The following is a 15402-nucleotide window of genomic DNA, read 5'->3' as shown; positions in this document are numbered from 1 at the left end:
GCAGCCAGTTTTCATTTGTGCAGATGGGCAAACAGTGAAAGCTGGTCTGTCGCAGAGAGAAGTAGAACAGTCATGCAGAGAGGCACAGGGACATGAAACCAAGGATGGTCTGGATGCCCTTGGAGCCTGTGATTTCAATTCACTCTTGAGAGTCAGCTACATTCCTATCTTTGAATTTTGAAATACTGTTATATCCATAAACTACATTCCCCCTTTTGCTGAAACTAATTAAAGATGATTTCTATCACTTGTTAAGAAAACTTTCTTATCTCATTTAATGCTGACAGAAGCCTGATGGGGTAGCTAATCTGTCTCTGATTTTGCAATGAGGACATTTTGGGACAGTTAAGAGTCATGTCCAATTTCTGTTGGAAAGTGGCAGGGCTGGGATTTGATCTCAGGCTAGCCTGACTCTACAGCTTGAATCAAGACTTCTATCTGTGATTCAGTCAAATCCAATCATGTTGATGCTTTATCTTTTTATTATGGAGATTTTACACACACGAAATAGAGAGAATGATATAATGATTCGCCATGTACGGATCAACCAGCTTTGATCATTATCCACATTCACCCGTCTCGTTTCTTGATGGCCTTTAAAGCAGTGAATCTTCAGAAAGAAAAGAAAACTCTGTAGGATTGGAGGCCTTGGAGTGGGATCTGTAGCATGGTTGTGCAGTTGTCCTCCACAGAGAACTACAGAAAAAGAAGAGACATTGAACCTGGAGCTGCCAAGAAAGGCGTGGTGCACAGTGGCTTTAGAGGCAGGAGGTGGATTGGATCACCCGAGAGAGAGAGAACTTTTCCAGCCCCAGTGAAAAACGCTAAATATTGGAAGAATCTTTAGAATTAAAAAAAATGCAGAAAGCAGTACCCCTCTCCCACTCAAATCTATCACGTTTGTGATAACCAGGTGCGACTAATGCTCCGATAGAACCATCTGAGATACTGTCTGCAGAGGCCTCAGTATCAGAGTTCTTTTGTTTTGACCTCGCTCTGGTCTCTCTCTACTCCTGGTTGCTGATTAACAAGTGACACCTTGGTAACGGCTGAGGGATCCTCTTTCCTTGTTCTCTTTAAGGGCAGGAAATAATCCTGAGCCTGGGGACAATCCCATCACCCATGATTAGAGCTGCACCCAGGACACTGTTGGAGCTGACCAGAGCTTTGTTCACTGAGATGGCAGGTCCCCAGCCTGACACTCTGCTGACAGCTGCTGTTTCCCTTCTCTCTCTCTCTCCCTCATGCCAGAAGGACATTTATGTAAGCGCCACAGGCTCGGTACTGAATAAACTAAGATAAGAAATGAAATGGCGGACTCAGCAGGTTGGTGGAGTACATTTTCCTACACTGAAGAAGCACAGTCCCAGAACTGCCAAGATGAGCTAGAGTCATTCTCAGGAGATCCTCATCCGGGCGTTTCTCCTCCCATCGTGGCTCTTTGGTGCCCACAACTTTATTCCTGGGATGGAGCCAGCTACCTGCCTTAATACCTCTCTCAGAGGGGAGTTGTGAGGATCAAATGAGATTGTGAACAGGGAGGCATTTTGTTAACTGCATAATGCCACACAATTGTAAAGGACTGTCATTTCTCCTACTCTACATTATACCTGGGGACCTGCCTCCCAAACCCAGTCAGGCCTTCTTTCAGCCTGAAATCCAGGCCTTTTTTGTGAGGAGGAAATCTTCACTCAGGATCTATTTCTGAATGACAGCCACTCCTGAAAAGAATCCACCAATATTTATAATTCACATGAAAAATGTGTCAAACATATTTAGCAAGCTCTCCATGAATTCCTTGTGTCTAGCAACCAAGCAGAAAAAGCAACATATGGAATTTGTGGTTATTTGATACCAACTTGATCTGACTGAACAAACAAATTTGCCCACTTTTCCAAATGCGAATCTGGTACAATTATTACTGCTTATGTGTAGGGGGTAAATAATGTTCTTACTACTTAAATTTTATTATTTCTACTTTTTTCAGAACGTAATTTTCATTCCTGGCAAAGAAAGAGAACCAATGAGTCTAGCATGTATGTTCTCTGACATCTCAACACACTTCTGAATATCCTGCCTTTTCCAATTCCAAACCCTCAACTTCAAGATTCTCTCCTCCCTACTGGGCATGTTGTATCAGGCATCACTGCATAACAATTTTCTCCAGAGGAAAGCATGTGGCCATTAACTCCACCTCAGGCAGCGAAAACTGTGGGTGAATCTGAATGGGAAGAAACAAGAGAACAAAAACACCTTTTCTATTGGGCTCTTGTCTGAAAGTTACCGCATCTGGGGCCGGGGGGGGGGGGGGGGGGGGGGGGGGAAGATTTCAGCTCAACATAAGGAAGAACTTTCAAGCAATCAGAATTACCGGAAGATAGAGCAGACTCTCTTGAAGAGAACCAGTTCCTCACCAATTGGATGCAGGCAGCCACTGGGAAAGGATGCTGTACAGGGAAGAAGAGGCTGGGCTAGCTGTACACAATGCCCCTGCCAACCCTGGGAGCCTGTGAGTCTACGAGAGAACTGAATGGTTCATAAAAAGTAGGAGCTCCCCTCTGTGGCATTGTTTGAATGAGCTAGAAAAACCCTGCTTAAAAATGTCTTCTGCATTGACACTTGAAAGTCCACCATCAGTAATCTCTTCCTTTGGGTCAAACTTTTATCTTTTCCTAAACTGTTTTTTTTAAAGGAGTAGTAATTTTAAAATTTTGTCCTTGGAGTGAAAGAACTTATAAAGAGCTACTCTCCCACTCTCCTCCTAAGAAAGAAAATGTGGGAACACCATAAAATCATGAACAAGAATTAAAAAGAAAGAAAGGAAGGAAGAAAGGGAAGGGAAGAGAAGAAGGAAGGGTGGAAGGAAGGTAGGAGGGAAGAAGAAGAAAGAAAGAGAAAGAAAGAAAGAATAGAAGGAAGGAAGGAAGAAAGAGAAAGAAAAAGAAAAGAAAGCCCTATGAGAAATTTTGCCCACACCACAATTATTTGGGACTGAGTCTGACAAGTGATGAGACATCTTTGGATTTTCTCAAATATTTGTGGGGTATGTCTTACAAATATTTCCTGCCCAACATCCCAATCATCTCACAATTTTACTTGTCCAATTTCAGTAGAGATTGTACCTTCACAGCCACCCACTGCCTCCCCAATCTTACCCCTCACTCCACCCAACTCTCCCCCGATCCCCTCCACAGTTTCAGAATTCTAAGATTGTCAGTGGGCAGGGTCAATTCAACCAAACATCTTCCCCTCTTTAACTGTCATTGACTTGAGCTCTTATCTCTGCCCTTGCACCTCCTTCTGTTCCCTTAAGCATATTAAAAGATTCTAGAGAAGACAAAATTAGCAAAAAGCATTGTCATTAGATATACAAGACTCTCTCCTTGCAGCCTTGGGCAAGCTAAACACTCACCTCAGTTTTTCCACCTGTAAGCTGGGTCCAAAAATACCTTCCTCACAAGAAGACTGCATTAGCACGGCGTATAGTGGATGCTTTCATCAGTCAGGGTCCCAGTTGGAAATTGAAGGTATATTTAACCTGAATGTTTGAGAAGACTTTCATGAATAAGCAACTGACAAAGGTTAAGCCACAGAAGGCTAGACAGTGTTAAATCCCATAATTTCCTCTAAATGCAGTAAGTTAAAATTCTTGTAAGATTACAAAATTAAATATATCATAATACATCATATTTAAGTATTATAAATTTTATTGTATTTGTGGAAAATCCATAAGTTAAAATTAAATTTAAATTCCTCCAATTTCTCCACCACTCAGAGACAGGTATATTCTTTGCAGACTTTTCTACATGCAAACACATATAGCCAAAAATGAGTTTATACCACACTTAGTGCTCAGTAACTTCTCTGGACCTCAGCTTTCTCATCTCTAAAGTGGGCCCATAGGATTGCTGGGGTTACCAAATGCATTATCACACGTAAAACTCTTAATAAGCACTCAATAAGTAAATTATTTCTTTTTCACTCAATGATACATGAGTTCATTGAGGACATACTATGTGCCAGACACTGTCCATAAGAGCTTCACATCTCTTAATTCAATAAATCAGTCCATTAGTAATGCCCAAGGAGTCCACAAATAAAGACTGCTACCAGTTCCTCCTAAATCTCATCAAGAGCCAAGATCAGGGTCATGGAAAATAAAAATAACATTTTTCAAATTTCTCTTTGATTTTAGAATTTGTTCTATGTGCTTTGCAATGTCTCCAAAAATTTTATTTAATCATGTTCTTGTCTGACCAAGGTTAAAATAAGTTTCCCTTTGCCCAGAAAAGCCCCCTGAAGAGCACAGATATTCACATGAACTACAAAGAGGTCAGTATTAGGAGCAGCAGAACATTCTAGTAACTAGAAGTTTGAGTTTAAAGCAGGCTTTGGTTTCAACCCTGCCTCTGTGCCTGGCTGTTTGACATTGAAGAATAACTGTCTCTTAACCTCATTTTCTCACCTGTAAGATGGGGCTATTTTCCATTCTGTCTCTCTTACAAGCTTGCTGAGGGAGGATTGCTTGAGAACGTGAATGACAGCATCTTGTTGAACAATATAAAGGTCTACAGAAACGGAAGTAGTTTATTTAGATCTTGCAACAAGGTCAAATTCTAGGTAAATAAAAAGGGATTTCCAACTCCTCCATGTCTCTTTCCTAACCACTCCTCCTTCAGCAAGGAGCACAACGTCCTGGCTGCCCAGTCCACCTTCTTTGGTGTCAAAGCTGGATTATATCATGCTCTCCCTACACATCACCTCCTCCTTCCACCAAATTGGCCCTGGGAGTCATGGCCACTGGCCTGGGACAAACTGTGGAATGAGAAAAAGCTCATGTCCTTGCTGAGATCCCTCCTTCTATATTCTTTTCTCTTTCTTCAGTATCCTCTTACAGAAAGGCCTGTGATGAACTCAACGTGCCAATGGCCACATCCAATCACCAACAGTCTCATTAATAGTAATGATCATTATTATAATAAATCAATACCATTTATTAAGTGCTGAGTAGATATCAGGCAATGTGAAGAGTTCTTTACAAACAAAATCAAATTTAAAACTTCCAACAATCCAATGAGACAGTTGATTTTATGATGTCCATTTTACAGATCTGGAAACTCAGGTTTAGCAGGGTTAAGTCACTGCCCAGATCACACAGCTAGAAAGTGAAAGAGTCAAGAAGCTAACTCAGTGTCTGGCCCTGAGTTGAGGTTCAGTACATATTTGCAGAATGGTTGCATTCAAATTCGTCAGAGATGATCATGGGACACTACTATATTATGAGTCACTATTAGTTCTATAGGGCCATTTGACTCTCAGTCCTGTGCTTGTAATTACACTCCAGTCACCTGTCATTCTCCTATTTTTCTCAATTAATCCTTTGACCCCAGAAAGGCTCCAGGCACATACTACATGCGAAATCTACCCCCGTAAAGTATTCAGACTGTGAAATTAGTTTGCCTTCCAATTTTCTTAAAACATTGCTTTTTCTACCCACCACTCACTTGCCTTCTTCCTTCAATCCTTAAAAAAGAAATCATTGCATCATTGTATTTTCTCACCTAGGAAAGCCTTTTTAAGTACCAGTCACCCTCGTTTCAACACTCTGGGACCCTAGGAGCGCCAGAGAGAGGTGTGGTAAGGAGAGCAAATATATCAAAGTGAGGAATAAATGCCTGCCGAGCTCATTAGCACCCAGGCAAGAAAAGGAAACTGCTATTTTTATCAAATGCAACTTCATTTAAATAAATTTCAGAATAACTTGATAGAACAAGGGTTCCTTTGGAAATTTTTGCTCCTTCTAATAAGGACTGGCTATCTCATATGTCCTTTCTAGCCTGGTTTTTATCCTCAGATATGCAACGTGTAAGTTTTTATATTCATTTCTTTATGAAATCTCCATCTCCACCACTTGCCTTTGGGTTCTAGTTCAGGCACAGGCTTCACAGGAAGCATATAAAAGCTTTGCGGCTGAGGTGGAGCGCCAACTCTGCAACCAGGATTTCAGGCTTCATCTCTTCCCTGTGATACACCAGCTGGGTTTTGATCACTCAGCGTAATTCCAATCCTATGATTCTTTTAGCCAAAGCTGGTTCATGACACAATGTATGATCTGGGCTCCAGAATTTAATTATATACGTTAGTTTTATCACTCACAATTTTGCCGTCATTTTACAGATATTCCAGGATGCTTCTCCGACCTGGTGCATCATGCTCCTCCTCAACCCTTGGACAAACATTTTTGTCTCATACTCAGGAGTCATGGCCACCTAGGGTCTCTGTGCTGACATCTTGTGCTTAAAGAGTTAACTCTTGTTACACACATACTCTTCCTGATTGTTTTCAATAAAAGAAAAAAATGGACCTAAAAAGTGCTTTTCCCTTCACCCTTTCTCCCAAAAGTACATTGGAGGAGACTTTCTATGTCTTCCCGTCTAATAAGCTAGTTTTGCCAGAATCTCAGAAATTATCTTCTTCTTGAACATTCTTATTAACTACTGACATCAGTTAACCTTTTCATATTAACTTTTTGAAGATTTGGCAAACTGCAGCAGCAAATTTTAAGTGCCTACTCTATAATCCAGTTATCCCGAAGAAGCAATCTGGTAAGTGTGCAGAGATGTGCACGCCACTATTGTCCATAACAGTGACAACTGGTAAAAACCCATATATCCAAAACTAGGGAATTGTTCAAGTAAATTGTGGTACCACCATATCACATAACCATATTTATCCCCTAATTAAAAAGACGTTGTAAAAGTATTTGTTGATGTGGAAAATATTACCATCTATTTCTAAGTGGAAAAAAAGCCTACAAAACACTATAGACACTGTTATGTTAGCTCTACAAAACCCACACCTATGGTCCTATGTGTATCCATCTCTCTATCAGTCTAATAGACGTCCTAAACAGGTCTATACCGAAGGACAGACTTAGTTAACAGTGATTCTCTTTGAGTGACAGAATTTGTTTTGTTGTGCTTTCCTCTGCCCTGCCCAAAATTACTTTTGTAATTAGGGGAAATACGTGCTGGGTTTTAAAAAAAAAAAGAAAAAGAAAAAGTGCTGCTTTTTATTTCCTCTCTCACTTCTGAAATCACGGAAAACAGCTTAAGAGGAGGGTCGCATGTTGGACCTGGGTGGCTTTCCAGTATGTTCACTTCTGCTTTCATTTGGTCTATAGTCCTAGGGAAAGCACTCTGTTCTAACTGCACTGAACAAATCACAGTTCCCAAGAGACCAAGACTGTCATCTTTCCCTAAAGACTGGCTTGCGCATTTCCTCACAACCTCTTTAGAAGCATAGGAAACCACTTTTTGAGAATATATTCATTTCCCTCCTGACATTTCTAGATATGTCTCTTGACAATCTAAAGCTTAAGGTTTGACAAGTCAAGAGTCCATGTAGAGTGGAAAGTGCACTGGACTATAACTCAGAGTATTGTGTTCTGTCCCACTTGTGTTAAAACTATCTGTGGTTTTAGACAAGTCACCAAAACTGAGGCTCTGAGGTTCTGCTCCTCTAAGGAGAAAACAGAAACACGTGTTCTGTCCTCTGCCCACTCCATAAGCAGAGGTTGCAACCACCAAGTAAGATAACACATGGAGAAGAGGTGAGAAAAAGCACCTATTCAAATGTTTGCTATCACTATTGTGATTGTTCTTATGATCATTATTATTATTATTACAGCTCTTATGACTGAAGAAGCCAGTAAATGATATTGCAATCTGACTTTAGTTTCTGGAAAAGGAGAAAGAACATCCCCGATGTCCAGGTCACCAAGTTATCCTTAGCCTCCAGCATCATTTGAGGTTATATTCTTATATATGTTTATTAAAGAAAAGACTTGCCTTTATGATGTCAGATGTACATAGTCTGCTTGCTTCTCTGGAGGAAGGCCCTAGAACTCCATTGCTCATGCTCTTCTCCTCTGTGCTTGGCTGTCCCTCATCTCTGCCTTTTTCCCTGTAAAAAAGTACAGCTCCACACTGCTTCCTTTGGTTTTCTCCTACATGTCTTCTGTATCCTTAGTGTCTGGCTCAGAGCTAAACATGTATGTACTGTATTCAGGATATATGTGTTAAAATAATTAATTAATTATAATAATTAATTAATTTTCTGAGCACATTTTGGGCTAAGCATAGTGATGGAAAAAATGCGGCAGGGAAAGAAGCTTCTAAAGCACTGAAAACACTGACCCAATGAGCACACAGCACAGGGCTCCTGGAATAGGGAGACAAAACCTGCAGAGAAGCTTCAGTCAGGATGAGTAGGGTCAGACGTTTTCTTTATGGACTAGAGGAGCCTGAACTCCATCTGGAACCCACCATACTTGCCAGGGGATCTGGAAGAAGCAGTCAAGAACATGGTTTCTCAGAGTAGGGGATGTGAAGATGCCCAAGGTGCTCCCAGAGAGAGAACAAACCCACATGCATACACACAACTCAGGGCCAAGGATATAGGTCTGTGCCCTTGAGTTAATCCTCTGACCTGGACTAAGCCCAGGAATATGGTGCCTCAGAGCTGGATGCTTAACCAAGACAAACTCTCCTTCTCTCCAATACTGTGCCAACTCATGATTCTCATGACCTGTGCTTGAAGAAATCCGGACTAGGAGTCAGAGGACCTCTGACTTTGCCAATCATGGCTAACAACCTTTGCCCAGCCCAGGGCATCCCTCCTGACAACTTGAGAAGCTACTCTCTTAATCCCACTCTACCTTGATTTCCATCTGTGCTCATTGGGTCAGCTGGTCTTTCTTCAAGCTTACTCTCTGGATCTAAGTTGCATCTACAAAATGAAAGAGTGACTGGGATGACCTCAATGTCCTGTGATTCTTTATTTTCATTTGCTTATTCAATTAATAGACATCCGTGAAGCCTTGTTCTGTGCCAAGAACTGCAGAAATAAAGATGACTACAATGTGTCAATGGCTTGGAAAACCTCACAATATCATGCTACATGGAGACATGCCGAGAAAAGAACCTTTGGTGGAGAGGAGGGAGGGGAGAGATGTTCCAGTGAGTGGTGTCCTGAGAGCAAGGTAGCAGACCAATATGCCAGTTGCCTGAGACCTCATGCAGCAGAGCTTTCTTGAAGATAGGGTCATGAAGTGTTAAAATTTGGCTTCAACATCACATCACACTGCATAGGCTGCAATTTAGACACAGCCATGGACTAGCTGCATGACCTAGGCAAGTTGATTTAACATCTACACCTTTTGGTTTCCTGATCTGAAAAATGGATGTAATCACACTCAGCACCCTCCTTCCAGGCTGTTGTGGGGGATTTGGGGAGGAAATGTTTAACACATATTTGCTATTATTGAGATCATGAATAGAAATCGTTAGCCCCTTTCAATTTCATGCAAAAAAGCTTCATGAATTTTTTCTTTTATTGTCTTTGGGAAAATAAAAAATATGGAGGGAAGAAAATAGAAAATTATGCCAAAAGGAAAGAGTTCTTTGGAGAAAGCAATCATGTGCAAGAAGCTTGGCCCCTACCTGGACACAGGTACAATAGATAAAGTTCCCCAGATTAAACATCTCAGAGGTATCAAAAGTCACCAATTCTATATTTAGATGCCCATATGTTCCTACTGGCCAGAGTTGCCCACAGATACAGACATTTCAGTGCACACAGCAGTAATTTTCAAAAGGATTTCCTTTTTAGGAGAGAGAGATGCTACAAGCTTAATCGGTTCTAAATGATTCTGAAATATTGTACCAATTTACAGCAGAAAGGTCATCGTGGTGAATAAACATAAGGATTCTGCTCAGTGTCTGGGATTTAGCAGACTAACTCCCACTAATGTTAATGGGGCCATGCTGCCAAATCCCCAACCATCACCCTGGATTTTTGTTCCAATCCCTTGCTGTTGAGATTGAAATGTGTTTTCCAAATCAAAGCTGATCCTGAGATAGAATCTCTACATGGTCAGACAGGAACAGGGTGGCTGATGCCTGGGGACCTGGAAGTGCTGGAAACAGAAACATTAAGGAGCTTTGTTGAAAGGTGTGTCTTCACGTTGTCTACCCAATTCAGCATGGCTTCCTTTGCCTGATGCACAATGTGGTCTGCTCACTTTCCAAACTCGCCTCCCACTACTTCTCTCTGTGAATTCCAGGTAAAACAAAATCCCCCAGATCTGCACATATGCCCCAGGCCTCTCCACTGGAGGTGAACGTTTATGTCGGTCTCTACCTCCTTCTCTCTTTTCCAAGGAAACCCATCGCAATACCACCTCGTTAGTGAAGTTTTTCTATACCTGCTCTCCACCCTCAACACACATACATACGTACTTGATGTGATGTCTCCCTCCTTAGCTCTCAGAATACTTTGAGCCTTAAATGTGGCAGAGTTCACATTCTGCCTTAAGATGCTATCTTATTCCCTCAGGTAGACTGCAGGTCCTGTGAAGGTAGAGAGTGCATCACACCTGTCTTTGTATTTCCTTTAATGCCCAGTCTAGGCTCTTGCACACCACTGATGCTCAAGAAAGTACTGAATTGAGTTGAATGACTTTCTATTACTTGATGTTTTGGAGACTGGGATGTTCAAAGAAGGGGTTTGGAATTGGGGAGTTGGGGTATAATTATAGACGATAGATCCTTTATTTATTACATTAAATAAATATGTTTTAGACAGCATCCTAGTCTTTGGAGCCAGAGAGAAGAACAGGTCCATTCCTCACAACTTCATTTGCCACAGCTGCCAGAAAATTAGAACATGGCCCTGGGTGAACTGTGGATCTGATTCACAACAGCAAGTCCCGCATTGATATTTGGCACCAGTGTCCCTCAGAGGCCTCTAGATGTAAGCACTGTCCTTGCCTACAGTCCTCAAGTCCCAAAGCTGACAAGGGCCACTGTGTACATTTTAGCCACCACTACTCATTTAGGCTTGGTTCATCCAGGTCTGTTTTAGCCAACATACAATCTAGCTGGTGTGTAGCAACCTTCTAAATGAACATAACCTTCTGGTAGTTACCGAGCTGGCTTGCCATGCCTGGCTGAATATCGGAGCCCTGGCTGGGTTGGGATTGGTAGTTTACCCTTTGCCTGCTCTTGTTTCAATTGCTTCCATCTAACCTGCAGGAGGTCTGGAAGTATCTAAAGCAAAGGATAGTCTGTGTTCACTGCTTCTACTTTCTCACATCCCACTCACTCACCAAATCTAGTGGATGTTTTTGAGGCCTTTATCGAGCTTTTATTTAGCTATTTTACCTAGCTGAGCACTTATGAAAGTTGAATGCTAGTAACAGAACTTTTTCCTTGAGATTCCACCTCCCTTAACTTTATGATACCACTTTGCAACTTCCCTTTGCTGGCTGGCTCTTTTCACCTCCATCCTGGACTCCTCCTCCTCTGTCCACTCCAGGTTCTACTCTTGGTCAGCCCCTCTCACCACCATGGCTGCTGCTTCCACTCCTAAAGCCCTAAAGCCAGAGAATTATTCTTGGTCTTCCATCTACGGCATCTCATCACTAATTATGCACGCTATATAAACAGAGGCAGCTCTGTTGTGAGAAACTCACATTTCCCTTTTCCTCCTTTCCCAGTCTCTCCTCCAAATATCTGATTCTCATAATTTTATGGTAATGTCTCTGACTCAGTTGTTCTCAACCCTGACTATGTATTAGAGTCCTCTAGGAATGGCAAATAAAAAATACGGATGCCAACATGTTGTGGCAGTGGCTCACATAGAAGAACTAGAAGGACTTACAACTAGAATATACAACCATGTACTGGGGGGCTTTGGGGAGAAAAAAAGAGGAAGATTGGCAACAGATGTTAGCTCAGGGCGAATTCTTCCCTGCAAAAAAAATGAAAATAATACTGATGCTTAGGCTACAGCATCAGAGATTTTAATTTAGGTGGTCTGGAGTGGGACAAAGGCATTATTGCTTTTTAAATACTATTTTCCCATTATTGACATAAATTTTCATCTTCTTGTCTGAGAAGCAGTTTTGACAGCCCTTCTCAAGAGCTGAGGCTTAGAAATTATTATCTCCAGGGTCCCAGGCTCTGGAGCTGGAGCACAATGGCTATTTCTCGTCTTAAATAAGGTATCTGTACAACCTGGTTTGCTCAGGGCAGATCCAATTGACAGCCATTGTTCTGGTGTTCTATTCGATTAGCTATCCTGCCCCTTTCATTCTCAAAGGTATCTAATTCTGTGCAATAAATTATGCAGCTCCCCCAATCATAAGGGTACCTAAAGATTTGAAAATACTTAGTGAATTGTGTCTCCCTAGGTCAGAATGTGACTGTATTTAGAGATAGGGCTTTTAAAAAGGTGTTTAAGTTAAAATGAGGCCATTGGGGTGGGCTCTAATCCAATCTGACTAGCATCTTCATAAGAAGAGGAAATTTGGACAGAGAGACCCCAGGGATAGGTGCATGCTCACTGAGAAAAGACTAAGCGAGGACACAATGACGAGGTGGCCATCTGCAAGCCAAGGAGAGAGGCCTGCTGACACCTTGATCTTGGACATCTAGCTTCCAGAACTGTGAAAAAATAAATGTCTACTGTTCAAGCCAGCCAGCCTGTAGTATTTTTGTTATGGCAGTTTACATTTGGTAAAATATAAAGAAAGAAAAACCAACAAAAATATTGTTTTCTCAATACTCCAATCCTCCAAGATGAATGCCTACACCATTTTCCAAGAAACCCACTGTTCTGACTTTAAATCTTTTGGTTTCCTTAACCATACAATAAAGGGCTTGAGTTCACGTCTGCACAGGATGCTTTCAGCTTTCCTACATTCTGAGTTTATAAGACTGTTCCCAGCTGGAGGACTGAGGCACCCATCTCTCTGGTAGTCAATGAGACGGTGATAATAAATGTCCCTTACAGTTACAATGGGTAAGGCACAGCTCCTGCTCTCAAGGAGCCACACACTGATCTAGCAATGTCTCATCTCCATGCAGCAAGTGACTGAGTGACTTTTATGAAGGCTTAGCACAGGGGCACTAAGTCAGCCTGGAGGAGAGCTTAAAATAGGCTCCTGTGAGAGTGGATAGCCAGACTGATTTTTTTTTTTTTCTTAAGATTGGCCCTGAGCTAACATCTATTGTCAATCATTTTCTTCTTCTTCTTCTTCTTCTCCTCCCCCAAGCCCCCCAGTACATAGTTGTATATTCTAGTTGTAGGTCCTCCTAGCTATGCTATATGGGATGCTGCCTCAGCATGGCTTGATGAGCAGTGCCATGTCTGTGCCCAAGATCCAAATCAGCAAAACCCTAGGCCGCTGAAGCAGAGCCTGAGAAATTAACCACTCTGCCAAGAGGTCAGCCCTTGACTTTTATATTTATTTTTTTGGTGAGGAAGATTGGCCCTGAGCTAACATCTGTTGCCGATCTTCCTCTTTTTACTGAGGAATATTAGCCCTGAGCTAACGTCTCTGCCCATCTTCCTCTACTTTTTGTATATGGGATGCCGCCACAGCATGGCTTGATGAGCTGTGTGTAGGTCTGCACCTGGGATCAGACCTGTGAACCCTATGCTGCCAAATTGGAGTGCATGAACTTTACCACTATGCCACTGGGCCAGCCCCCAAATGGATTTTTAATGGGTGAAGAGGAACACACTCAGAGAAAGGAGGTGATAGGACAGGTACTCCCTGTAGAAAAAAACAGTGTTAAAAAAAAAGAGAAAAACGTAGAGTTGAAAGAGAAACCATGTTCATTCTGCTGCTTTCCTAACCTCCAACACCCTCGATTTTAAATCCAGTCCTTTTCATCTGTCCGCAGAGATCAGAGAAGACAGCTGTTATCCCTCATATTTTTTAACCCTTTAAATTTTTGAGGACTTAAAAATGACAAATTATATACTTTCAGCTTTTTTTCTACAGGGTGAGTAACTTCAGTCTCTCCAGGCTATTTTGCAAAATTTTAAACCCAGTTCATACGTTGACACCACTTTCCTCACCAACGTATGCACGCGCACACACACACATGCACACACAGGCCAAAAAGGCCTGCAGTTCACCCAAAGGCTCTTACATTTAAAGAATATATTGGTGCTGTCCTCTCACAAAGCACAGATTAAGGTCACATCCATCGCGTAGCTGTGTGAACCATCAAATCATCAGTATATCTCTGTCATTAAATAGCAAAAGAATCAGACTGACACACGTCAGTCATTCTGAGGGATGACTCCATTTGCCGAGAGGAAGGTGTATTCCCTTCTCCACTACTGACAAGTGAATTAATAATCTTGCCATTTACCAGTGTTTGGAAACATCAAAGAGCTGAAATAGATGATATGGGATGAATTTCTACCAGGAAACACCATCATTCTTCTAATCGTACATCACGGCATTAAATACAACAGCCCTTGTTTTCCACACAGATTCCTACTTCTTTCACACCCAAGCATATGCTAAGAGCTCTCAAGCAACACTCTTTCTCCATCTCTGGGAAGTGTCTTAAAACATTTTTAAGTCACCAAACACTAAACAGAGGAGGATCTGTTTCTTTACTCAAGGGTAATCATTTTCAACTGTCCATTTATGCTATAGATGGAAACCTATATTTTGAAATAAATATATTTTCATTCTAAAATTGGCATCTGCACTGCCATAGTTAAAGGGTGCAACAGTTGTGCTTGAAGAACAATCCTCCCGGAAATTCCACATTGCTTGTGATGTTCAGACCAAGTGCTCATTGGAATTAGAAGATGAATAGCATTAAAGAACATGGGGAAAACATTAGCCTGAACTAATGGGACCACATGGAGACAGAAAATGCCCAGAATGATAGTACAATGTGTGGTTTAAAAGTAATATCTGGGCCAAGCCTGGTGGCCTAGTGATTAAGTTTGGTGTGCTCCACTTTGGCAGCCTGGGTTGGGCTCCTGGGTGCAGACATACACCACTTGTCAGTGGTCATGCTGTGGTGGCAGCTCACATACGAAAACAGGAAGATTGGCAACAGATGTTAGCTCAAGGCAAATCTTCCTCAGCAAAAGAGGAAGACTGGCAACAGATGTTAGCTCAGGGCAAATCTTCCTCAGCAAAAAAAAGTAGTATCTCATGACACATAAGCAAAGGATCAGTCTCCTTTGAAAGAACTCAATAAGAAAGGATTGGTTAAAAGTCTAGGACTGTGCTATATAATACAGTAGCAACTAACCATATATGGCTATTTAAATTAATTAAAATTAAATAAAATTAGAAATTCAGTTGTTAGGTTGTACTAGCCACATTTTAAGAGCTCAATAGCCACATGTGGCTAGTTGTTGCCATATTGAGCAGCAAAGATAGTCGAAATTTCCATCATTACAGAAAGTTCTAATGGACACTGCTGGTCTAGGGGTTGTGTTTGACTACTGGGATAGCATCATTTTAAACATCAGGCCTTAAAGATATGATAGGGAGGGAGTAAAGCATGTCTGCCA

Source organism: Equus przewalskii, chromosome 1, assembly GCF_037783145.1.
Source record: "Equus przewalskii isolate Varuska chromosome 1, EquPr2, whole genome shotgun sequence".
In the NCBI taxonomy this organism is placed as follows: domain Eukaryota; kingdom Metazoa; phylum Chordata; class Mammalia; order Perissodactyla; family Equidae; genus Equus; species Equus przewalskii.
The sequence above is the reverse complement of the archived record's forward strand: the minus strand, read 5'-3'. Positions refer to the sequence as shown.